Source organism: Ranitomeya variabilis, chromosome 6, assembly GCF_051348905.1.
Source record: "Ranitomeya variabilis isolate aRanVar5 chromosome 6, aRanVar5.hap1, whole genome shotgun sequence".
Lineage (NCBI taxonomy): Eukaryota > Metazoa > Chordata > Amphibia > Anura > Dendrobatidae > Ranitomeya > Ranitomeya variabilis.
The window spans coordinates 528600847-528626914 of NC_135237.1; the positions used below are offsets into that span (position 1 = coordinate 528600847).

The 26068-nt window shown below is 39.8% G+C and overlaps 1 protein-coding gene and 1 long non-coding RNA gene across 8 annotated transcripts in view; one reads left to right on the forward strand and one right to left on the reverse strand.

Annotated features, from left to right (window-relative positions):
* Positions 1-26068, reverse strand: part of CSMD3 (CUB and Sushi multiple domains 3) — a 1888113-nt gene that overhangs the window by 1277980 nt on the left and 584065 nt on the right. The gene's annotated exons all lie outside the window — the stretch shown is intronic.
* The window catches only part of LOC143781527 (uncharacterized), a 36583-nt gene continuing 20420 nt past the window's right edge, over positions 9906-26068 (forward strand). Inside the window, exon 1 of the long non-coding RNA XR_013216750.1 lies at positions 9906-10224. This is a non-coding gene — a long non-coding RNA (uncharacterized LOC143781527). The remainder of the gene's footprint in view (positions 10225-26068) is intronic.

A 26068-nucleotide genomic window follows, 5' to 3' on the forward strand; every position in this document is an offset into this window, starting at 1 on the left:
ACTCACCATGTGATGTCTGTCAGGTCCCTTGCAGTCTGCTTCCCGCTCTGACTGTGAGCGCCGGCCGGAAAGTGAGAGCAGATCACAGCGGTGACGTCACCGCTGCGCTCTGCTCTCAGTGTACGGCTGGCACTGTCAGAGCAGGAAGCAGACTGCAAGGGACCTGACGGACATCAGATGGTGAGTATGTACTGTTTGTTTTTTTTTACTTTTACGCTGGTAACCACGGTAAACATCGGGTTACTAAGCGCGGCCCTGTTTACCCTGGTTACCAGCGAACCTCGGCATCGCTCCAGCGCCGTGATTGCAAAGTGTGACCGCAGTCTACGACGCTGGAGCGATAGTCATACGACGCTGCGACGTCACGGATCATGCCATCGTAGCGATCGTAATTGCACGGTGTGACGGTACCCTTACCCATGATGGGGGTTTTGAGTAATGAACCAGGCATGGAGTTTTTAAAAGCCTCAGGTATCTTTTGCATGTGTTTAGAGTTAATTAGTTGATTCAGAAGATTAGGGTAATAGGTCGTTTAGAGAACCTTTTCTTGATATGCTAATTTATTGAGACAGGTTTTTTGGGTTATCAGGAGTTGTAGGCCAAAATCATCAGTATTAAAACAATAAAAGACCTGACAAATTTCAGTTGGTGGATAATGAATCTATAATATATGAAAGTTTAATTGTAATCATTACATTATGGTAAATAATGAAATTTAACACTATATGCTAATTTTTTGAGGACCTGTATATGCGTAACCTTACAAGAGCTTATTTAGAAACAGCCCAGGCCTCATCAGAGCCAGAATTCCCAGGCTAGCATGTACAGGCTTGGGGTTTCTGCAGTCACAGTGGTAATAAGTAAATGTGCCAAGGACCAGACAGGGAACAATATATAGTGGAGGGTCCAGAGAGGTGGCCAATGAGGAGGGTATAAGTATATTTTTTATTTTCCACATCTTCTGTTTATATTGCTCTTTGATCTTAAAAGACCCCAGAGTATGTTAAGAGACTGTCAATTTACAAAAAAAAATCTTCACAGCAAACTGAATTTCTTAGGAACATTAACCACATGACTTGGAAAATTAAAAATGCTTTCAGATCCACTCATCTTAAATGACTTTGTAATTTTATAATAGGTCTTCAGTATCAGGTTGATGGGTTTTTGATGATTAGAAACTCACCAATCAGTTGATATCTGGCTATGATGGGTACTACAGATCAGTTCCCAATGAAGGATATGTGATCTGAACTGCAGTACCTGATAATAGTTGCTCAAAATTGTCTGGCTCTGTATACTGTGATCTTCCATTAGCCGTGACTCCAAGTAGTACTTAATTGTTGGGGATGTTGGGTGTCACACGCCCAGCCATCTAATAATGATGACCTATCGTATGGATAGTCCAGACCATCTAATTATTATTACTATTATTATTATTATTATTATTTTCTTTTTGACGTGATGGCCCTGATGTTGAGGTAAACCTATAAAGATAATGTTTGGTAAAGAGAATCAATTTTAACATACTCTATTTTTACATTATGATTTTAATCATGGCATGGAAGGTTTTGTTTAGAACTCTCATCTATAAGGGCTCAGTCAGATGGCGGTATAAATTGGCCCAAGATTGGAACATAGTGCATGGACTAACCAGCGGCTCTCCTGACCTGAGAGTGTCAGCTGCATAAAAATACATGAAGCTGTCATGTTCGGTTTGGGAGAGCCAATGGCCAGTCCATGCACTGTGTTCCAATCTTGGGCCAATTTAGGCCATCTGACTGCACCCTATGCCAGAGCAATTGCCTTCAAATAATGCCTTTCATTCTTTCATTCTATAGGACTTGACATGCAACTGCATTTCATTGACATGGCATTGATTTGAATCAAAATTATGTATTGACTAGTTTCACTTGAGTGCCACTGCAGAGAAAAATAATGCTTTCTGTTGAATTCAAAACAGATTGCATCTGTGCGTGATACTAAAAAAAATTACCCCCTTTCTGACATCGGGCATAATAGTGCACCGATGTTGGACTCCCCCTGTATGGTGCAGGCTTCGGCACTGAGCCCGCACCTTCCCGTGTACATTTCAGCTGGTATATACAGCTTACATGTGCCTGTAACAGCCGCAGGGTGGAATCGCTATCCATCCACAGCTGTTGACTAGTTCATTTTTGCTGTCAATCTCTGACATCAGCAATTTACTTGCGACTCGGCCAAGCGTGCCGGAAATCCCTCCCATCGGGGACTCGTCACATGATCGCAGGTCACAAATGGGTTGGCATGATGACTAGAGGTCTCCAGCAGACCTCTATGGTTGTGATTGCCAGAATGCTATGAGCATTGGTGGTTGGCACTCATAGTAAGTGAGAATTTCTGCTGCATACAGGCGATCAGGTCATCGCCTGTGTGTAGCAGAGCCGATTGGACAATTGCAGCTTCTAGCCTCCCATGGAGACTATCAAAGTATGAAAAAAGTAAAAAAAATGGTTTTAAAAAAATTAAAAAATATAAACTTTCAAATCACCCCATTACCCCATTCAAAATAAAACAATAAAAAAAATCAAACATACACTTATTTGGTATTGCCGAGTTCAGAATTGCCCGATCTATCAATATATACAAATTAACCTGATCGCTAAGTGGCGTAATGAGAAAAAAGTCAAAACAGCAGAATTTTGTTTTTTTGGTTTCCACAACATTGCATTAAAATGCAATAACTGGCAATCAAAAGATTGTATCTGCACCAAAATGGTATCAATAAAAACATCAGCTTGCCACACAAAAAAATGAGCCCTCTTCCAACCCGAATTCACTAAAAATGGAGACACTACTGGTATCAGAAAAAAAACACAATTTATTTTTAAACTTTGGAAAAAATTTTCACCACATAAATAGTAAAGAACCTAGCCATGTTTGGTGTCTATGAACTCATAATGACCTGGAAAATCATAACAGCAGGTCAGTTGTAGCATTCCGTGAACATGGTAAAAAAAAAAAAAAACAACTGTAAAATTGCACTTTTTTTTGCAAATTTACCACACTTGGAATTTTTTTTACCATTTTCCAGTATATGATAATAAAATAAAACCAATAGTGTCATTCAAAAGTACAATGAGTTTTTGAGAGAGTTGTTGAGTGTTAGAATTCGTCCTCTGCACAGGATAGATCCCAAGCCTTGTCTTCCTCAGCGGACTCCCATTCAATCTCGACCACAGTAGATGCCGCTGAGCAAAGACATTGATCCCGGCATCTTGCTCAGACTCGGGCTGTGCGTGTTGTTACTGCTGCCTCTCCAAGTTCAGCTATGGTAACTAACAATAGACAGCGGTGAGCAGCCTTTCCTGAGGATTCGTCCAGGATTCGTTCAACTGAGCATGCTGGTGAGGTGGCGACCTCTCATTGGTGGTTGGTCATCAGCTGCAGTCCTGTGCAGCCTTCGGATTGGTGGGTGGCCAATGTCCTTTCTGACTGGACTTGAGCGTGGGCTATTAAAAGATCTTTGGGGTGCCAGGCGGTGTGCTAAGATCATGTTTGATGCTGTGTGTGTTGTGGGACAGTAACCACCCCGTATGAATGTGTGATGCTACTAGAATGGCTTGCCTGGTGGTTTTCTTCAGGCAATATAGGGTGGGAACTCCCACTTGAGCTTAGCACCTGCATCGGGCGGCTGATGTCGCAAGGGTCGTTTTGCACAAGTCCTGGGCAAGCTCAATCACCAGCATAGTGGGGGGTGAGTCTTAGGGATGCCAACTAGCGTCTATTCAGTTGTATGCCTGTGACCTTCAACAGGATACAGATCTCAGGTTTATACAGCGAAGCAGCAGCTCTGTGGAGTAACAGAGCTGATGTATATATTTGCTGTGCACACAGTGTGACTGTTAACACCTTGTGCGGCTGTCGCCACTCAGCTCATTTCTGTTCTCCATTGTTTACACTAGCTGCAGTTTTCCATCTCTGCACAGTGGACCTCGACTTGCGAGCACTCCTTATTTAATATTTTATTTAGTATGTTCAGCAACCCTAATATTGAGGCTATGTATTTTAAAAAAAAACAACGTCTTTTAGTTCCAGTAGCGTGAATGGGACATATAGAAATCTCATGCTCATTGTGTTTTTGTCACATTGCGTAAGCTGACAAATGGTGAATTTTTTAAATCTGCAACATGTCAATTTCCCTTGTGGCAATGCTGAATTTCACAGCATTAGATGTTGAAAATCCACAGGTAAAAACATCCACTGCGGATACATACTGCAGTGTGGGCCATTTATATGGATACACCTAAATAAAATGTTTTTTTATATCAACTTCCTATTTCTGGCACATTAGTATATTGGAGGGAAAAACTTTTCAAGATGGGTGGTCACCATGGTGGCCATTTTGAATCCAACTTTATTTTTACCATTGGGAAGAGGGTCATGTGACACATCAAACTTATTGAGAATATCAAAAGAAATGCAATGGTGTGCTTGGTTTTAGCGTAACTTTATTCTTTCATGAGTTATTTACAAGTTTATGACCACTTATAACATGTGTTCAAAGTGCTGTCCATTGTGTTGGATTGTCAATGCAACCCTCTTCTCCCACTCTTGACACACTGATAGCAACACTGCGGAAGAAATGCTAGCACATGCTTCCAGTATCCATTGTTTCAGATGCTTTGGGTTCATCTGAAGGCAATTGTCTATGCTGTGAAGATATGAGATGTGCAGCATCTGAAACAACAGATACTGGAAGCCTGTGCTAGCATTTCTTCTGCGGTGTTGCTATCAGTGTGTCAAGAATGGGAGGAAGGTTGCATTGACAATCCAACACAAAGGGCAGCACTTTGAACACATTTTACAAGTGGTCATAAACTTGTAAATAACTCATGAAAGAATAAAGTTACGTTAAAACCAAGCATACCATTGTTTTTTCTTGTGAAATTCTCAATAAGTTTAATGTGTCACATGACCCTCTTCCCATTGGAAAAAATAGTTGGATCCAAAATGGACGCCATGGTCACCACCCATCTTGAAAAGTTCCCCCCTCCCATATACTAATGTGCCACAAACAGGAAGTTGATATCACCAACCATTCCCATTTTATTTACAGTAGGTGTTTCCATATAAATAGCCCACCCTGTACAACCGCATGCAGTCCACATATGGCTGTATCAATTAAATTTTGTCAAAGCAACATCAAAAAACAAATACTCTTCATGGAAGCTTTACTTTCAGTTAGCTGCTACTTATTTCTGTTTTCTCCTTATTTGAATGCCGGTTCAAATGACTTTGGATTTATTGCACATAGGCATTGCTGACATTTAGGGGTGTTGAGTGATATTTCTTGAAATAAATTGTTTTATATAGGTTTGAATGTAAAAGCCTTTGAGATTGTAAACTATAAAATGTATTTTGAACAAGTACAAAGATAACTTTAATGTATCTACAGTTTCTCCTATTGGCAGGAAAAAATAGTTGTTACCAAAATGCACAAGGGCTAAAGCACTTCGAAAATAAAATTGAAATCACTGAGTGATATTATTTACTGATATATTTGCACAAATATTTGTTCTTCCTATCTGACAGCCAGATATATAAAACTACAATGTCTAGCTATTTAAAATGTACATAGAAAGGTACTTTTGGGCAGGGGTATTTTGCTTTAATAATAGAAAAAAATATCAAGCTGAGGATTCTATGAATATAAAAGTGTTATTGCAAAGATTATTTGCCTCATTGGCTGAAAATGGGTATACAATGTGTAGCTCTTTAGGTAGTAGAAAATAAAACAATTTGTAAATGAAGATACCAAAGTGCCTTTTGTAATGGGGTTTAGTGATAGCCATGTTGATAAAGAATCTGTTGGTGAGATTAAAAAGCTGTCTTCAAGTTGAATCCATGCAGGAAGGAGATGAAAAAGAATCCTTTCCAGGCAAATGCAATTACACAAATATGATCTTACTAACTATTATGTGGTTTTCAAAAGTGCCAAATGGGAAAACTTAAGATGCATTTACACTCCAAGATAATAATGAATGAGAGTTGTTAAAATTATCTTTTCATGATTGTTTTTCCATATAATTAGATTGACGATCACTCGATGAATGAGCAAAACGCTCAATCATAGGGTGAAATAATCTGTTATGCAGAATAAATTGTTTTGGATAGTGCATCATCCTGTGTAATCAGGACTCACATTCATGAGAACAATGGAAGCCTAAGCACACTGAGCGATTTAATATAGATCACTCGGCGCACATCACATACTTTAATCTGCCTGTGAGTGTATGGTGCCTCTGGTTGGTCTGAGTACTTGGAACCTTAGATGCCTTTCACATGCATTTTTGCCCATGTTCGTTGATCCCATCAGGGCTTGCATCCAAACTCATCACCCCCACACAAAACGGGATTTGGGCCTATGTGTCAATTGGGCCATAGACAATAATGGTGCAGGCAGAGTTTATGTGTTCTCTTATGTGCAATATTTTTGGTCATATATGCCTACTGGAGATGGACACTCACATGCAGTCTACTGAATCTGGTTGTCCATGAACAATAGGTGTGTACTCCTCAAAATGAGTGCATATACCCAGATCCCATTTTGTGAATGGGGGGTTTGGACGCAAGCCCTGATGTGAGCAAGGAACGTGGGCAAAAACACTGTGTGAATGGAGACTTAGTGGCAAGTGCAATTACTTTGTTATTTGCAGGGTCAGTTCCTTTAGAAATATTATGTATACACTGTAATTAGTACTATTGTATAAAAGGCGGACTTCTTTGCTATCAACGCAACAAACAATTCTTTTTTGTACTAACATTAGCAAGTACATTATCACCGGCACTATTATACAGACACTGCAGTTTATGGACACTATTGCAGAGACATCATAGTTTAGAATATTTTAGGATACTTAGACTGAATGCATAGAGCAGCTTTATTTGACTACAGGGTGTGATTTTTTTTATCATGTCATTTCGAGAGCTTAGGAGGAACACAATGGTCCCAATCCATCAAAACATTTTTTCTCAAATTCTGGAGTAAATTACTTTGGAAAGTGGAAACATTTTGGGGTAACTCAGGGTTGTGCAAACATTTTATTACTGGAGGGATTTTCTCAGCTCTGTAAAATTGGGGGGAACAAGGGAGGGACGGGCGTATGGCAGGGGACATGATACCATAGCTTTTCTAATTAATCTGCAAGGAGTTTGTATGTTCTCCCTCTGTTTGTGTGTCCTTCTTCCAGGTTCTACAGTTTCCTCCCACAATCCAAAGACATTCTGATAAGGAATTTAGATTGTGAGCCCAAGTGGGGAAATGATAATGTCTGTAAAGTACTATGGAATATGATGGTGCTATATAAGCAAAGCATAATAAATACAATAATAAATAATTCATGACGAGCTGTTGATTTCCTTATGCCAGAGTACTTACTCCATTCACTGGAGGCACACGCAGGTGCACAACACTCGTTAGAAACTCTGGATTAATTTAGGGGCATGCATTTCTTAATGAATCAGGAGCTCATTAGTGTTGAGCGATACCTTCCGATTCTCAAAGGTATCGGTATCGGATGGGATCGGCCGATATCCCAAAAATATCGGATATCGCCGATACCGATACCCGATACCAATGCAAGTCAATGGGACACAAGTATCGGAAGCTATCCTGGATGGTTCCCAGGGTCTGAAGGAGAGGAAACTCTCCTTCAGGCCCTGGGATCCATATTCATGTAAAAAATAAAGAATACAAATAAAAAATATGGATATACTCACCCCTCCAAAAACCCTGGCTGTCACCGCTGCAAGCGTCTGCCTCTGTTCCTAAGAATGCAGAGCGTGAAGGACCTTCGATGATGTTGCGGCTTGTGATTGGTCACATGACCGCTCATGTGACCGCTCACGCGACCAATCACAAGCCGCTACGTCATTGCAGGTCCTACACTCAGTGCATTCTTAGGAACGGAGGCTGCCGGTCACACCGCTAAGGTCCAGGGTCCGCCGGAGGGGTGAGTATATCAATATTTTTTATTTGTATTCTTTATTTTTTACATGAATATGGATCCCAGGGCCTGAAGGAGAGTCTCCTCTCCTCCAGACCCTGGGAACCATACACTGGGAACTTCCGATTCCGATTTCCGATATCACAAAAATATCGGAACTCGGTATCGGAATTCCGATACAGCAAATATCGGCCGATACCCGATACTTGCGGTATTGGAATGCTCAACACTAGAGCTCATCCTTCCCCTCATCAATACTCATGAGAAAAATCAGTCTTGATGAATTGGTGCCTATGACTAACATTACAGGGGCAATATGACATTATTTTAGGGACAGCCATATGACAATTACTTTATAAAGTTATGTTAAGTTCTTTGAGTTGCATTACTTTTATGGCAAAGAACTAAAGATGTAGTATCAGTTATCATAACTTACAATGCATCAATCATTGCTATCTTAGTCAAGATAACTTTTGCTAGATCTGTAAATGGAAATATTTTACAGGAAGACCATATATTGCTCTATATTCTCCACACCTATTGCTTTAATGTGTACAGGACATTTAGAAGTATCATGTGTAAACACATTTTGATAGAAAATGATATAGTAAGGCATGCAGGTAATGAGTAAGAAAATGCAAAAGTAGCTTTTAAAACAAAATATGCAACAATTTATCTATTATTGTTTTCTTGAGTTTGTTTTATTTTTGGGGTTAATTTTCCAAATATTAAAAAATAGCAAATACTAATAAATTTAATTAATTTTGTAGAATACTTCTTACAGACTACAATGAATAAATCTCTGCATGCATTGTTGGTCTTGCATATTAAAAGTTGTCCTGGCAAACTGTTAACAGATACCATTTGAGATTTTGGTTGTTAGCCACCCGCTGTTCCCAATAAATCAGGCAGTGAAGCACTGATCCATGTCACAACATGTTTTAACCTCTCTCGCCTTCTGAATAGAGTGGCAACAAACCAATATTTGCAATTCAGTTTAGCTAATGGAAGGTATCCTGCATCCTGTTAGCTGAATCAATGGTAAAGATTTAAAGCTTTAAGGCAACAAATGAACCCAGCATAATGTCACCTATCAGACGGGGAATAAAAATGAAATAGAGAAAGAAAGAAAAAAGAAAAAATCTCTAATGTTTTTCCCCGTAGGAGTTGTGGATTTCATTATCAAGTGTGATAATTACTATAGCCAGCAGGGAGAAATCTCACAATTTGTGACTGACTTAGTGATTAAAAAAGATTAGTTCTGTATGGAAGACAGTTCCTATTATTTCATTTACAGGTGAAACAAATGTTAATTTATTAAAGAAGTCACAATGAAAAACATAAGAATAGCAACAGGAAAACAAAAAAGCTAAAACATATAATGAATTAAAGAGTTATCAACAGGCTCAGATTTTTTTTCAAAAGGCAGGAAATGTTATCAAATTGTAAGAGAAGACTCTAAACTTAGGCTGGGTTCACATTGCGTTAGACGGACTGCGTTACACCGTGGCATAACGCGGTGTAATACAGTCCATTAACCCCTATTATCGGGCGCATAACCAACACATGCCATAATCGGCATGCGCTAGCGATGTGTCGTCATTCAGTGACAGAGCCTTGGACGCGGGCTGGAGCGTCTGATGCTCCATTACCGCTAGCGCAGATGAATCATCTGCGCTAGCGGTATAGCATAATGCGATGGCCTGAATGCTATAGCGTTAACGCAGGCCGTCAACGCTATGCGTTGAAAGGGCTGCTTTAACGCAATGTGAACCTGGCCTTAGTCAGTCCCATCGGTTACGTGTACTGGGATAAGAATTAAAATATTTTTCTTATGTCACCTGATTGTTGAGGCCTGTGATTGAATACTGGAGGCAGGGTATTAGGCCGAAACACCATCAGATGTGCCTTGAATCCTATCACTGCAGACACAACTGAAGCAACCTGCTCTGGAGTGCTAAGGACGAGAGTCAGTCAGTACATTTTCTTTCTTTCTTTTTAGAGATGAGTGGATTGTTTGAAATTGGAATTTGCAAGCATTTTTTAATTTTCCCAAGATTTTTTACTTGCATTACTGGAAATTTTGTAATGGAGAGGGAGAAAAAGAGTGACCATGTATCCTGTGGTTCTGGAGATGGAATACAACTGTGCCATATAAGCTGTCAGTCCTGTGCCCAGCTATGCACCACTGGGATCTGTTGATCTCTGATAACTCAAGTTCTAGCCGCAACCATACAAGGTATGATAGTTTACTAGATAAACTGGGATAGGCAATGTGATGTTATATTTGCTCGGCATTATGGGGAAGCCAATGAGGCCATTCAAAACATCATTAACCCACTTTCCCATGTTTAAGCAGCATTGGAAATGGTGCCTGCCAAGTTATTTTCTTTTGCAATTCTCAAGAATTGAATCGATGAATGTTTGATTTCCCATTTCACTGCAAATGTTATAAAATTTAACATGGAGTTGAATCTTCATGGATTGATCCACTCATCTCTAATTATTTCATATCCTTTTTGAATTTTTTTTTTCTTGAAGTTGGAGAATCCTTTTTGAAATAATTATAGGTTCTGTTAACAGCGTAAAATTTGTATCAATCTGTTTGGTTGTTTAGGTACTTGATGGCTAGAACATCCTAGTTTGCAGTCTTAGTCTTACAACAAAAACACTAGAATTCCAACAAATCCCTAATGAATCCTGTCAAGGAGGGGATACCGGAGAAATCACACAGATTTCCACTGCTACCACCCATTTGTAAAATATCGCAGCCTGGGAGGTTATATCTGAATCCATCCACTGTTATCTTTAGAGCAAAAAGCTCTCGGCTGCCCCCTATCATCTGGACAATTATGCAATTGACAGAAGATCAATGGAGGAGGCTGCAGGCTGCTTCAACTAATAGGACAGTCATCAGGAAACTAAGGGTATTTGTCCACGTTCAGGATTGCATCAGGATTTGGTCAGGATTTTACATCAGTATTAGTGTTGAGCGATACCGTCGGATACTTGAAAGTATCGGTATCGGAAAGTATCGGCCGATACCGGCAAAGTATCGGATCTAATCCGATACCGATACCCGATACCAATACAAGTCAATGGGACACCAAGTATCGGACGGTATCCTGTATGGTTCCCAGGGTCTGAAGGAGAGGAAACTCTCCTTCAGGCCCTGGGATCCATATCAATGTGTAAAAGAAAGAATTAAAATAAAAAATAGGGATATACTTACCTCTCCGACGCAGCCTGGACTTTACCGCCGTAACCGGGAGCCGTTGTACCTAAGAATGCGCGCTTGAAGGGCCTTAGATGACATCACGGCGCTCTGATTGGTCCGTAGCGGTCGCGTGACCGCTACGCGACCAATCACAAAGCAGTGACATCACCTAAGGTCTTTCAAGCACTTGAAATACCTTAGAAGTTGTCCGCAGCTTCTGATTGGTCGTGTAGCGGTCGCGTGACCGCTACGCGACCAATCACAAAGCAGTGACGTCACCTAAGGTCTTTCAAGTGCTTGAAATACCTTCGAAGACGTCCGCAGCTTCTGATTGGTCACGTAGCGGTCGCGTGACCGCTACGCGACCAATCCCAAAGCAGTGACGTCACCTAAGGTCTTTCAAGCGCTTGAAAGACCTTAGGTGACGTCACTGCTTTGTGATTGGTCGCGTAGCGGTCACACGACCGCTACGGACCAATCAGAGCGCCGTGACGTCATCTAAGGCCCTTCAAGCGCGCATTTTTAGGTACAATGGCTCCCGGTTACGGCGGTAAAGTCCAGGCTGCGTCGGAGAGGTGAGTATATCCCTATTTTTTATTTTAATTCTTTCTTTTACACATTGATATTAATCCCGATACCGATTCCCGATACCACAAAAGTATCGGATCTCGGTATCGGAATTCCGATACCCGCAAGTATCGGCCAATACCCGATATTTGCGGTATCGGAATGCTCAACACTAATCAGTATTTGTAAGCCAAAACCAGGAGTGGGTGATAAATGCAGAATTGGTGCATGTGTTTCTATTATACTTTTCCTCTAATTGTTCCACTCCTGGTTTTGGCTTACAAATACTGATGGAAAATCCTGACCAAATCCTGATGCAATCCTGAACGTGGACACATACCCTATCAGGGAGCATATGGTATAAACACCTCCGATTCCAACTCTTGGAGTATATGTACGGTTGTACTCAAAAGCCATCACACGGCTCCTTTGACCAAAAAATGAAGATGTTATCGGAACATTTTGGTAGATGGTCACATAACCCCCCAATTTTCTTTTTTTTATTTCTGATTTTTTTTCACCATTGAGACACTAGACACATTTGACATGTTTGATATTGATATAATCATACTGAAGAGCAGAATCATGTTGCCAGGTCAAAACTATCATCATAAAAGCAATTTCCAATAATCAATGTCAGAATTGCATTTTCTTCACAGTTTCACCACACTTGGATTTTTTTTCCAGCACAATATGTGCTAAAATGAATAGTGTCATTCAAAAGTACCACATGTCTTTAAAAAAAAGAAGCCCTCATACAGCTAAATTTACCAAAAATCTACAAGTTATGGCTCTGCGAAAAGGGGAGGAAAGAACAAAAAAACAAAAATGGAAATTGGTCACCTGGGGAATGGGTTAATTGGCCTTTAGCTGGGAACTGATAGAAGGATGATACGCAAAGCTTGCAAATATTTCCTCAAAATGTACATTGATTTTGAAACTGCTAAAATTCTGAATATTCTACTTTAGATACAAGATTATAGGCTACATCCATCTAAAACTTAAAGCCTACTTGAATCAGTATTTTTTCATGCCATGTAATGTGTAGGATCTACGCCTATTCATCTCTTACAAAACTGATAATATAATTTAAAAGAAATCTTTTAATAGAAGATAAATGCATAATAGCTCGTGTCAATACCATGTTCAAAAGAACTTGGGAGAAGAAAAGAAAGAAGTGATCCATACAGTCAGGAACAATATTCTCGCTATTCAACTTCATGTCTGTCATAATATCGCAGATGTCTGATGAGTTCTAAAGACTTCAAAAATTGTTTCTTTTACTCTTATCTGTGTAATGTCTGGATGTCAGCCTCCTGAATGTGTGTCTACTCATTCAATACATGCTCAGACCTTTATTGATGTCAATGCTGAATTTTACTTCAAGGTTATGGACACTGTTGACATGACTGTTACATATCTTAGCAATTACTTTAGGTTAAAAAATCTATACTAAGTATCAGTCTGGAATCTTCATTCCATCATTCATTTTAAGACCTTTAGATATTTATTTTCCATCCTGCTGCTGATTTTGTATTTTTTACAGCTTGTCTTGTGTATATAGTTTCCAGTCATACGAGTTGGATGTTATTTCTCTATATTTCCAGCATTTTGCTGTCTTCATCAGCTTTTAGTTATCAGTCCATCTTGATGCCTGAAGTAGTGATTATTCCCTATTCACAGCCTGTTTTCTCTACCCCGCCTTAAGCTATGTTCAAAAGTGTCATTTTTGTGTTTTTTTCTGCTCCCAAAACCTTCATTTTTGGCAGTAAAGCACTTACATTTAAATGCGGCAAGCAACTGCATTTTTTGGTGCATTTTTTTAGGCAGATTAGATGTGTGAATTGTTTACAGTACTTGTTAAGAAAATTAATTCTTGAATTTTTGGAGAAATTTTAATTCTTTCTGTGGCATTGCTTTTACTTTTAGTGTAGGGAGTTGCAAGTAGGAGGACCATTGATGCAGGTAGCGAACTTTCACATTTTGGCCAAAATATCGACCAATAACTCATATATATATTATTTGCACGTTTTGATTTAGGGTGCAGCCAAGCCCATGAATGTTGGGCTTGTAAGTTAAGGCGTTTGTCCTTGTGGGATACACTTATATAGTGCTGGGCAGCCCACCTAATATAACAGTATGGAAGTCACTAATAGGCCGGAGTCACACTAGAGAGGAATACGGACGAGTGCTATGCAAGAAAAAATTGCATAGCACTCGGACCAATGTTAATCTATGGGGCTGCTCAGATCATCCGTTTTTTTCTCATGCTGCGACTTGCCCCGTATATCGGCCGAGACTCGCCAATACAAGTCTATGGGTGTGAGAAAAACTCGCACACCACAAGGACCATCAGTGTGACATCCGTATGGCATCCGTATGCAATGCAATATTTCACATGAGCTTTTACATAGAGAGAACTGCTGTATGTAAAAGCTCATGTTAAAATCGCATTGCATACGGATTGCATACGGATGTCACACTGTTACTAGATGCGAAGAAATCACATCCTCGCATTGCAAACGGAATACATACGGATCACTGTTCGGGAACATTTGTACGGCCATCAAAATCTGACCGATTTTTTTATACGGTAAGTGTGACTCCTATAGGCTGCAATCCAGACACTGTACACTTTTTTATGTGCAGGTAATAGTAAGCAATCATCCCATTCATGAATTGGCAGGTTGTGGGTGGTTGCCTCATCAGTATTTTGCACCTGTGTTGCCATCATTTTTATTACATGGGTTGCTGCACCCTGATAGTGCATTAGTTCTGTGACCTGGGCAGGTAAATATAGTTGTTCTTTTTATGCTCTTTTAATTCTTGAGTTTTCGGGGAAATTTTATTTCCTCTTTCTGTGGCTTTGCTTTTAATTTTGTTAATGAAATTAGCTTTGTTCATCAAAAGTGCTGCAAAAACATTGCAAAACTGCAGGACAAATTTTATGCTCCATTTTTTTAGCTTTCGAAAGGTGAAAAACACTGCAAAAACACTCAAGGAATTGGTCGGCGCTCATAGCAAGTGAGCATTTCTGCTAAATACAGGTGATCTGATCGTTGCCTGTATGTAGCAGAGCCGATCAAAGTAGTGCAGCTTCTAGTCTCCCATGCAGACTATTGAAGCTAGCAAAAAGTAAAAAAAAGTTTAAAAAAATATTTAAAAATACAAAAGTTCAAATCATCCCTCTTTCACCCCATTCAAAACAAAACAATAAAAAAATTAAATTAACACGTATTTGGCATCGCCACGTTCAGAATCGCCTGATCTATCAATATAAAAAAAATTAACCCAATCGCTAAACGTCGTAACAAGAAAAAAAAATTCAAAGCGTCAGAATTACGTTTTTTGGTCGGCGCTGCATTGCAATAAAATGCAATAATGGGCAATTAAAAGATAGGACCTACAGCAAAATGGTATCAATAAAAACATCAGCTTGGCGTGCAAAAAATAAGCCCCAAGATCACATAAAATGGAGACTTTACAGTTCTCGGAAAATGGCAACTTTTTTTTTTTTACCAAAGTTGGGATTTTTTTTCACCTCTTAAATGAAAAAGAGCCTAGACATGTTTGGTGTCTATGAAGTCATAATAACCTGGAGAATCATATTAGCAGGTCAGTTTTAGCAATTAGTGAACATGGTTAAAAAATAAATAAAAAAAACTACTGTGGAATTGCACTTTTTCTGCAATTTCACCCCACTTGGAGATATTTCCCACAATATGTTAAAAACAATTGTGTCATTCAAAAGTACAACTCGTCCGGCAAAAATCACGCTCTCACATGGTCATTTTTACCAAAAAATAAAAAAGTTATGGCTCTGGGAAGAATGGGATCAAAAAACGTAAATGCAAAAAACAAAAATACCTCTGGTCATTAAGGGGTTAAATCCGATGAGATTCGCCCATCCAAGTCTATAATAAGTGCATAAAAAAATTGGATTTCAAACAGAGCCACAGTCTGACATGAAGTTTTTATGAATATAACGGAATTCTGTAACATATGAAGCTGTAAATGGTCTTGTAAATTGTGAACAGATTGTATACAGATGACAAGGGAGAAAAAAAATCGTCCCACTTGTCTAGATAAAACTTTGAACAATTTTTATGCGCTCATGTGAACCCACCTGAACTCTCAGCAAAGGGTGAAAGAGAGAACATAGAGCCATTGAGGATTGAAACAGAACGTACTCTTTAGAACATTGCTTGATTTTGCATATAGTAAACAAATTTAAAGAAAAAACTGACAAAGAAAACAAAAGCAATGAATATAGCATCTAAAGAACTATTTCTGAAGTGTGACCCCCATCTTTGTATCATATACGTATCAAATAGTTAAAAATACAAATATATATAATAGTAGTGCTGCATAAGAGTATATGCCTGAATTGTTCAACATGTATACAGATATTTTTTAGGTTAGAAAAAAAAGCATAAATAATTTGCTGTGCGGTTTGTTTTTACTTTATTTAACCCCTTCCCAAAGAGGACATTTTGCATTTTAAATTTTCCTGCCCTTCTTCCCAGAGCCATAGCTTTCGCTGTCATTGCAACCCATTGGCATCACAGGCGCGCTAATGGATGCATTAAATTACAAATTTCCCTGTTGGCAAGCTGTTAATGCCGACATTTCAGAGTTTGATTATGGTATTTAATAGGTTAAGAGACGCAGGCGTTATTTTGCACCACGACCAATTGTTAGAGACAGGTCCTTGATGAAACACACAACAATTACCTGCTTGGTATAGGATGAGGGCATCTCGTGAGCTCGCTCCATACATCCGCTTGTGACTTGCATCATACATGTATGGCGGATGTCGGTAAGAGGTAAAGGGATTGTCATGCCAAAAATTCCTTTTGTATTTACTCATCCTCCCTCTTCACCACTGCTCCTTTGCCGTTGATCGAGTGCAACAGTGTTGTCAAGTTGAAAGCACACTTATCCACTGCAGTCAGTCCCGGATCTTCACCGTCAAAGGTGTTGAGCCAAGAGGTTAGCTGCAGTGGTTTCAAATTATCTAAACGTGACATTGCTGCTGTATCTGGGCTACAAAGCAGGGAGCAGAGGCAGAGAGGGAGAGTGAGTAAAAGCTTAGCTTATTATTTATAAGCCTAGATGTCTATGTATTAAAAAAAATGGACAATCCCATAAATTACAAAAATTGTAATCAGGTGCCAGAAAAATAAAATATAAAAAAGGTATACACCTATAAGTAAGGACATTTGATAGTACAGCATAATTGAAACCTATTAATCACAGCTGATGAAAATGGATTTGATGATACATTAACTAGCTGCATACTATAAAATGAACATAAAAAAGAAAATACAACACATAAAAAGGAATAAAGATGTTAGTGGTAATAAAAACAATAATTTTAACTATCATTACATTAAGTGGTAATCTGCAGTTTCTATCTATCTATCTATCTATCTATCTATCTATCTATCTATCTATCTATCTATCTATCTATCTACCTCTTCATGTATACCATATGTGTGCTCTCCCATTTTCAGCCATGGGAAATGATAGTGGTACTTATATTAGTTACATTGATGAAGTGGATAATAATTCACATAATGGTAGTTAAAATGTCTAATTCAATTGATCAGTGCAGCCCCTAACAAACAGTCTCATTCTGCACCAAAATTCAAGTGATTAGCTGTGATTTTGGAGTGGAAAAAAACAGTATACTTTCCTAATGATAATGAAATTCTAATTGTTTCACTAGATCTCTAGCTTTAATTTTCTTTGTCCATTTCTTTACCTATAGTTCAAAGCTTATTGTATTTTTATTTATGCTAAATTTTCAGTTTATCAGACGATCTATTGCAGGACTATACTGTACTGTATATTTATGGAAATATGTCTGTTTTAGATATGAGCGGATCTTTTGAAATTCATATTACCCCCAAAATTTGATAAGCTGTGAATATATTTAAGCAAATCCTCAATACTGCAAACTAATTTCACAGGAAATACACATGGGGAGAAGAGAGAGAAAATCCCACTGACGATTAGAGCTTACACTCTGCAAGAGAAAAAAACATCACAGACTTGCAGTCAAATGATCCCATAAAATGTATAAATTTATTAAATATTCAATGTAGCACAAATACAATACGGAAAAGATAAATGGACAACAGAGGGTAACAGGTTAAGCACCATGTGGCGGTACAAATTACCCAAAGACTCAAGACCCCATCACTGCAACAATATACATAACAGAGTATGTTAAAGGCCTATGGCCATATAAATACAGCGATCAATGTCCCCATATATTGCTCCATAGTAGCACCACACCAAGCATGACCAGGCCGCTTAAGTATGCATATTAAATACCTGATAGTGTCACAGTGAGGAGTCAAGAGTCCATCCTGACGCGTGTTTCAGAGCACAATGCTCCTTCCTCAGGGGGTACATTGAATATTTAATAAATTTATACATTTTATGGGATCATTTGACTGCAAGTCTGTGATGTTTTTTATGTGTAGTTGGCAGTTTTTCCAACTATAGTCATGCACTATCTGATGTACTAGTCTGATGTACATGCAGTGACATATACAGTGATTGTGGTATTAATTAGCTGTTCATATGGGAGTGAATGCATGGAATATGTTTGTAACAACTTTATTGTTTTACTCTGGAAGAGAAACAGATAGAGATGACCCTTCTAGCCCTAAGAGCTTATACTCTACAGACAACAGAGAGAGATAGGACCCCGCTGACCATGAGAGCTTACACTCTAGAGGAGAGAGAGGACCCCGCTGACCATGAGAGCTTACACTCTAGAGGAGAGAGAGGACCCCGCTGACCATAAGAGCTTACACTCTACAGGAGAGAGATAGGACCCAACTGACCACAAGAACTTACACTCTACACGAGAAAGAAGACCCCACTGACCATAAGAACTTACACTCTACACAAGAGAGAGGACCCTGCTGACCATAAGAGCATAGCTCTACAGGAGAGGACCCTGCTGACCATAAGAGCTTGCACTCTACAGGAGAGAGATAGGACCCCGCTGACCATAAGAGCTTACACTCTGCAGGAGAGAGGACCCTGCTGACCATGAGAGCTTACACTCTAGAGGAGAGAGAGGACCTCGCTGATCATGAGAGCTTACACTCTAGAGGAGAGAGAGGACCCTGCTGACCATGAGAACTTACACTCTACAGGAGAGAGAGGACTCCGCAGACCATAAGCGCTTACACTCTAGAAGAGAGAGGACCCCGCTGACCATGAGAGCTTACACTCTAGAGGAGAGAGTGGACCCCGCTGACGACGAGAACATACACTCTAGAGGAGAGAGAAGACCCTGCTGACCACAAGAGCTTATACTCTAGAGGAGAGAGTACCCCAATGACCATGAGAGCTTACACTCTAGAGGAGAGAGATAGGACCACATTGACTATGACAGCTTACACTTAGTGTAAGCGAGTACCCCACTGACCATAAGAGCTTATACACTACAGAAGAAACAAAGAGAATTGATACGCTTATGTCTAGTCTGTATGCATGTTTTTCTTCTATTATTCAATTATGGTTACTATCTAAGCCAGTTCTCACCATGCTTCCCTGTTTTCCAGATCTCACACTTTACGCTGACAAGGGCCAGTACCCCAAAACACAGTGTCTGCAAGTTGAGATTTTGGTTTTGTCTTTTATTCTAAGTCATGTGTTAGAGGATCAATATTGACTTTAAGGAGTTGCTAATTCCAATTGGTGGCGCTAGAGTTCTAGTCCTCTTCCTCTCCGAAGAGACAATTTCCATGTTTTCCATGACTTCCTTCAAGCACTTGATGTTCTTGTACTTATCCTGCTGTTCTCAAAATTTTTTGTTTATGGTCTTAACCGATAGCATTAATTATTTTACATTTTGGTAGATCAAAGTATTCAGAAAGTAGTGATACCACATATGGGTATTTTTATTTTTTTTATCTTTAATGAGGGAAAAAGTGGGTGGTTTGAACTTTTGTCTTCTTGATATTTTTCATATTTTTTCAAACATTTCTATGTTACAGTAAAATTTATTTGATAATCGCCCTTGGGGACTTGAAGATACAATCGTCTATTCGCCTGTGCTATAAAGAGCAATTCCATAGCATTGCTGTATATAAAAAGAATCAGAGTATCTTTTGAAGCACAACCACAGGCTTGATTTCAAAGGAGCTCAGTAAAGATAAGCATGAAGGTCTTCAGCAGACCTCTGGCTTCATAGCAACCTATCAGTGACTTGCAATCACGCCATTAGTGCTCCGATGTGCGCATGAATTGACATGCCCACATTCTGGCGGGTGTGAAACTCAGAGAGGTATTTATTGAGTTAAAAATCATGGGCGGAGCTCTGCTCCACCCGCAATTGTTACAGTCATGTCCTGGCTGTAAAACACAGCCATCATGTGCCAAGTATGGGGCACGCTCACTCCATGAGCCCACTGTCTACACCTGTTTCCGACTTTCGCCACACATGTACGGTGCATGTCATGAAGGGGTTAAGGTAAATCAAACAAAATGTGGCATATCAAAACATTTTCCAAAATGTTTTTTCGGAAATAAAAGTAATGACATTTTTAAATTTACAATATGAAGCCTTTTTTTTTTACAGTTCCTGTAAAGTAGGCCAAACTATGTCTCCCAGGTTATAAGGAGTTCTCTCCCATCCCTACAGCAAAACTCTTGTGAAGAATGTTAGACGAAAAAGTAAAAAGCTGAAATGAATAGTATTTACTACTGTACATTATACTTGAGATCCCTCATGTAACGAAAAGGGCAAATATAACTTCAAAGCTTTTCTCTCAAACAGCCTGACATTGTGCTTTGAAATATAAACCAACTTCCCAGCTCTGAAACAAAATAGAGTTGAAAAGAGTAAAAAAGTTTCTAAGAGAATAGAAAATATATTTATTCATGTAAAAGTAAAAACATTGGAGAGAGTCTACTTGTGGGTTATGTTGCAACTTTTTCAGTGGAGTTTGAAAACCAGTTGATTTCTAAGTTCTAGAACTACTAAGCATAAATTATACAGAGAAGTTGCCTTAAAGGGAACCTGTATATGGGTTAAACAAAGAGCAGCTGATCAAAATTATATACAGGTTTGTTGGATAAGATTCTGCATAACTTTCATTTTATTCATTTAAATTCCAGTTGATTGTATGTATATGAGTCCAGTGGATGGTCCTATCCAGTGATTCACAGCTACGTCTGCATGTACAGTGATACAGGGAAGACTGTCAATGATCTGGTGGACTCATATACTTACACCAGAAACTACTTTGAATGAAATACAAATTGTACTGAATATTTTTCCTAAAAAATATATATCCATTGGATCAGCTCCTCCCTCCTTGTAACATCCTGCCTGCAGATCACATATAATTTTCAACATAAAAGGTTCCCTTTAAATGTTTTTTTTTAACTAACAGTAACTAGCAATAGTATTCACGCTCCTTGAAATTTTTCCTGCTTTGCTACCTCACAACCTAGAATTTCACTGTTATTGTTTTTTTTTTTTTAGGGTTTTAATCAGTTCATGTAAAGAACATGCCTACAACTATGAACATTTGGCTTCCTTTTTATTGTGAAGCAACCAACAAATACGACAAAATTACTGAAAACTTACTTGCACAAAACTATCCCCCCCAAATTCAGTACTTTATAAAGCCTGCTTTTGCGGCATTTACAGCTGCAAATCTCTTTGGCTAAGTCTCTATGAAATTTACACATCTTGTCATGAGATTTTTGCCCGTTCCTCAAGGCAAAATTGCTCCAGCTGCTTCAAGCTAGATGGTTATCTCTGGTGAACAGCAATGTTCATGTTTGATAACAGTTTCTCAATGAGAATAAGGTCTGAGTTTTAACTAGGCCACTCCAAAACATTCACGTTTCCTCTTAAAACACTCAAGTGTTGCTTTAGCTGTATACTTTGGGTCATTGTTTTGTTGGAAGGTGAACCTCTGTCCCAGTCTCAAATCATCCCTTCAACTTGGACCATTTTCCCTGTCCATGCTGCTGAAAAAAATCCCCCACAGCAGGATGCTGCAGCCACAATGTTTCACTGTGAGGATGGTGTTCTTGGGATGACTAGCAGTCTTGATTTGGAGACAGACATAGTATTTACCTTGGTGGCCAAAAAGTTCAATTTTGGTCTCATCTGACCACAGCACCTTCCTACATATATTGAGGAGTCTCCCACATGTCTTTTAGCAAATTCAAAATGAGCCTTAAATTTTTGTGTGTAAGTGTAGCCTTTTTTCTGCCCACTCTTCCATAAAACCCACCTCTGGAGTGTACAGCTTATTATGGCCATATTGACAGATACTCCAGCCTCTGCTTGAGAACTTTGCAGCTCCTTCAGGGTTACCTTTGGTCTCTTTGCTGCCCTTCTAATGCACTCTTTGCCCGGGCTGAAAGTTTTGGTGGGCAACCCCCTCGTAGCAGGTTTGTTGTGGTACCATGTTCTTTCCAATTGAAGATAATAGATTTGATGGTGCTCCTGGAGATGAACAGATAGGGATTTTTTTATAACCCATCCCTGACTTGTTCTTCTCAACAAAGTTGTCCCTGATATGTTTAAATATTTCCTTGTCTCATGGTGTTGTTTGGTTAGTCGTGGCTCTTAATGGTGTTGCCACCTCTGTTGTGGCCTTTAACAAAAGGTGTGTATATAAGGAGACACCATGTGACACTTAGATTGCACATAGGTGGATTTCCTTTCACTAACAATGTGACTTATGAAGGTAATTACTTGCATCAGAAATTTTTAGGGGCTTCATCGCGAAAGGGGTGAATACATATGCATATGACAATTTTTAGTTATTTGATCCTATAAATTTAATTTATGCCTATATTTTTTCACAACACCAACTTAGACTATTTATTGCTGATGTATAACACACAAATTGGATTATAAAAATATTCAAACACAGGTTATAATGTAACAAAATATGCAAAAAGCCAATGGAGGTGAATACTTTCTCAAGCCACTGCATATAGTCATGACATGTTCTTAGGTCATCACTTTTATGCAAGAGAGCTTGCAGTACTGTTTTTGGCTACTAGACAACGTTGATGCATTTTTAATAAGTTGATCTTTACCAGGGCGGAAGTTTTGACCTGACCTTTCCATTAAAATACTGAAAGGGTAAGGTCACCCTAGATGTTTTTCAGCTTTTTTTCTGCAGCAAAACCTGATCTCTTGGCAGGTAAAAGGCTGCAGAAAAAAAACATGTTTTCCTTAGTTTTTCTTGATTTTTTTTGCTCTGGTTTTGGCATGCTAGATTTTTCTCTTGTGCATGCTGATTAAGATTAGGTTTCAAAAAAAATCCTATTTTATAGAATGAGATTTTGGCACAAAAAATGCAGCAAAAGTTGATACCTGCATTTTTTTTCAACGTTTTGCTCTGTTGTCCAAAAAATTTTGCAAAGCATAAAATCCTGATGACAAAAAAAACAAGCTGTGTGCATGCAATTTGTGAAATCTCAGACATTGCTGGTACTGTAATACGCAGCTGAAAATTTGCATAAAAAAGGCATAAAAAATGTTGAAAAAATGCCATTTGTGAACATGGCTTAACTCAGCAATATTGACGTTCTTGAAGAAAACTCTTTGAAAGGAATCTGCTACCAAGGTTTGTCACCAAGTCTGAGAGCAGCATAATGTATAGACAGAGACAATGATTACATCAATTTGGCACTATTCAGGCTGATTGCTGTAGTTTATTTTGAATCTAATCTGTGTATTATTTTCAGTATTATCACTAGATGACTAGTAAGCCTGCTGCCATGTAGTCCAACCACACCTCCACCACTGATTGGCAGCTTTCTGTCCATGCACAATGTACGCAGAAATGCAAATCAGTGGTGTGTAGGGCTATACAGATCTCAGCATTCAAAGAATTAGGTGACTTGTAGCAGATAAAGCAGGGATTTATAAAAACTAAAACAATTAATCGTCCTATTAATGGAAACAGTGCCTCTGCTTCTCAGATGGTGCATCGTACTGCTCTCAGATTGGAAAGCGAAATTCCCTTTAAGCCTCTCACTCTATGTGTAAAGGTACCGTCACACTCAGCAACTTTGCAACGAGAACGACAACAATCCGTGACGTTGCAGAGTCCTGGATAGCGATCTCGTTGTGTTTGACACACAGCAGCGATCTGGATCCCGCTGTGATCTCGCTGGTCGGAGCTAGAGGTCCAGAACTTTATTTCGTCGTCAGGTCGGCGTGTATCGTCATGTTTGACATCAAAAGCAACAATGTCAGCAATGTTTTACATGGAGCTAACAACCAGCGAGAACGATAAGTGAGTCGCCGTTACGTCACTGGATCGCTCCTGCATCATTCTGGAGCTGCTGTGTTTGACGTCTCTACAGCTACCAAAACAGCGATGCTCCAGCGATCAGCTCATTGTTTATATCGCTGCAGCGTCGCTGAGTGTGACGGTACCTTAACTCTTCTTTAGTTATAGATTTCTAATATTTTTTCAGCAAGTACTATGATGCATGTGGACCGCCCCCACTGCCGCAGGGCCAAGGGGCACCCGGTACCGGGCCTCTGTGTCTCGGTTCTGGGGTTGTCACGGTGGCTAGGCCCGGTCTGTGACCCTGCTGAGGGACGTCCAGTGAAAGTTGAGAATGTGATGATGCTGTGGTGCGGTGCAGGTCGCGGTGAATAATAAGGACACCAGGTTGCAGTCTCTTTACCTCTTTACTGAAGGCTTCAGGATCCTCAGTCCGGAATACAGTTAACCGGGCTACCTGAGTTCGGCCAGTCCGATGGCACCTCCAGAGTTCCCTTTGCAGGTGGAAATCTGTGCCTACCTTCTAGCGCTTGTGTGTTGTGGTCCTCCCATGCTGTGCTTATGGGATAGTCCCCACAACTGTTGTGTCTGTTTCTGAAGTTCCCTCACAACTCGATTATGATGTACTTCTTCGTCCCCCCAGATGATATGGCTAGGACGCACCCGTATGACGGGTAGGCTCGGAGCTCTTCCGGGACCCTAGAGTCGCCCCTCTCCAAATGTTGCCCCCTGTGTCTGCTTAGGTGATTTTGGGTGAGACAGCCCGCCTAGAACTGACTGTCTTGCCGTAGGTTTGAAGTAAGGCCTGGAGCTCAATACTTCCTCTGCGTTTCCGGCCACCGGCTGCGCGCCTCAGTAGGATGTTGCCTTGTCTTACAGCTTGACTCCTACTGGTGTTTCTCCTTGTTGCATGATCTCGTTTCTCACTCAGCACAATAAACCTCGCTTCTTGTCCTTTCTTGGGGTACCGCCGCGATGAAGTGCAGGCACGGTCCCGTAACATTCTTTCTGTTCGCTAGGCCTCTGTCAGGATCCCACCCCTGACAGGGACCCCCCTGAATATTCCACTGCAACACCCTCTGCCACAGGATGTTGCCCAGTTCCAACCCAGTCAGCTTCTGACTAACTTCCTATCTAACCCCCAGTTTTACCAGATTGTGAGGAGTGGCCTAATACATAGCACCCTTAGCTCCCCCTGGAGGCCAGACTGTGAAGTGTATTGGTGTCTGTGATACCTGGTCAGGTGAACTCCTTCAGTGCCATCAGACATACCATAGCCCCCCTTAGCGGCGGAGCATCAGTACTGCAACGACCAGGACTCTGGGGCGCTGCACATGCACAGTGGAGAAAATAAGTATTTGATAAACTGATAATTTTGCAAGTTTTCCCACCTACATTGAATGGAGAGGTTTGTAATTTTTATCGTAGGTACACTAAAATTGTGAGAGGCAGAATCTAAAAAAATCCAGAAAACCAAATTATATGATTTTTATTTGAGTAATTTGCATTATATTGCACGAAATAAGTATTTGATACAATAGAAATACAAAAATTAATATCTGGTACAGAAAACTTTGCTTTGCAATTAAAGAGGTCAGACATTTCCTAAAGCTCTGGTCCAAGTTTGCACACACTGCAGCAGGGATTTTGGCCCATTCCTTTATACAGATCTTCTTGAGATATTTCAGGTTTCGGGGCTGTTGCTTGGCAACATTGAATTTCAGCTCCCTCCAAAGATTTTCTATTGGGTTAAGGTCTGGAGACTGGCTGGGCCATTCCAGGATCTTGAAATGCTTCTTATGGAACCACTCCTTAGTTGCTCTGGCAGTGTATTTTGGTTCGTACTTGACATGCTGGAAGACCCAGCCGCAACCCATCTACAATATTCTCACTGAAGGATATACACTCACCGGCCACTTTATTAGGTACACCATGCTAGTAATGGGTTGGACCCCCTTTTGCCTTCAGAACTGCCTCAATTCTTCATGGCATAGATT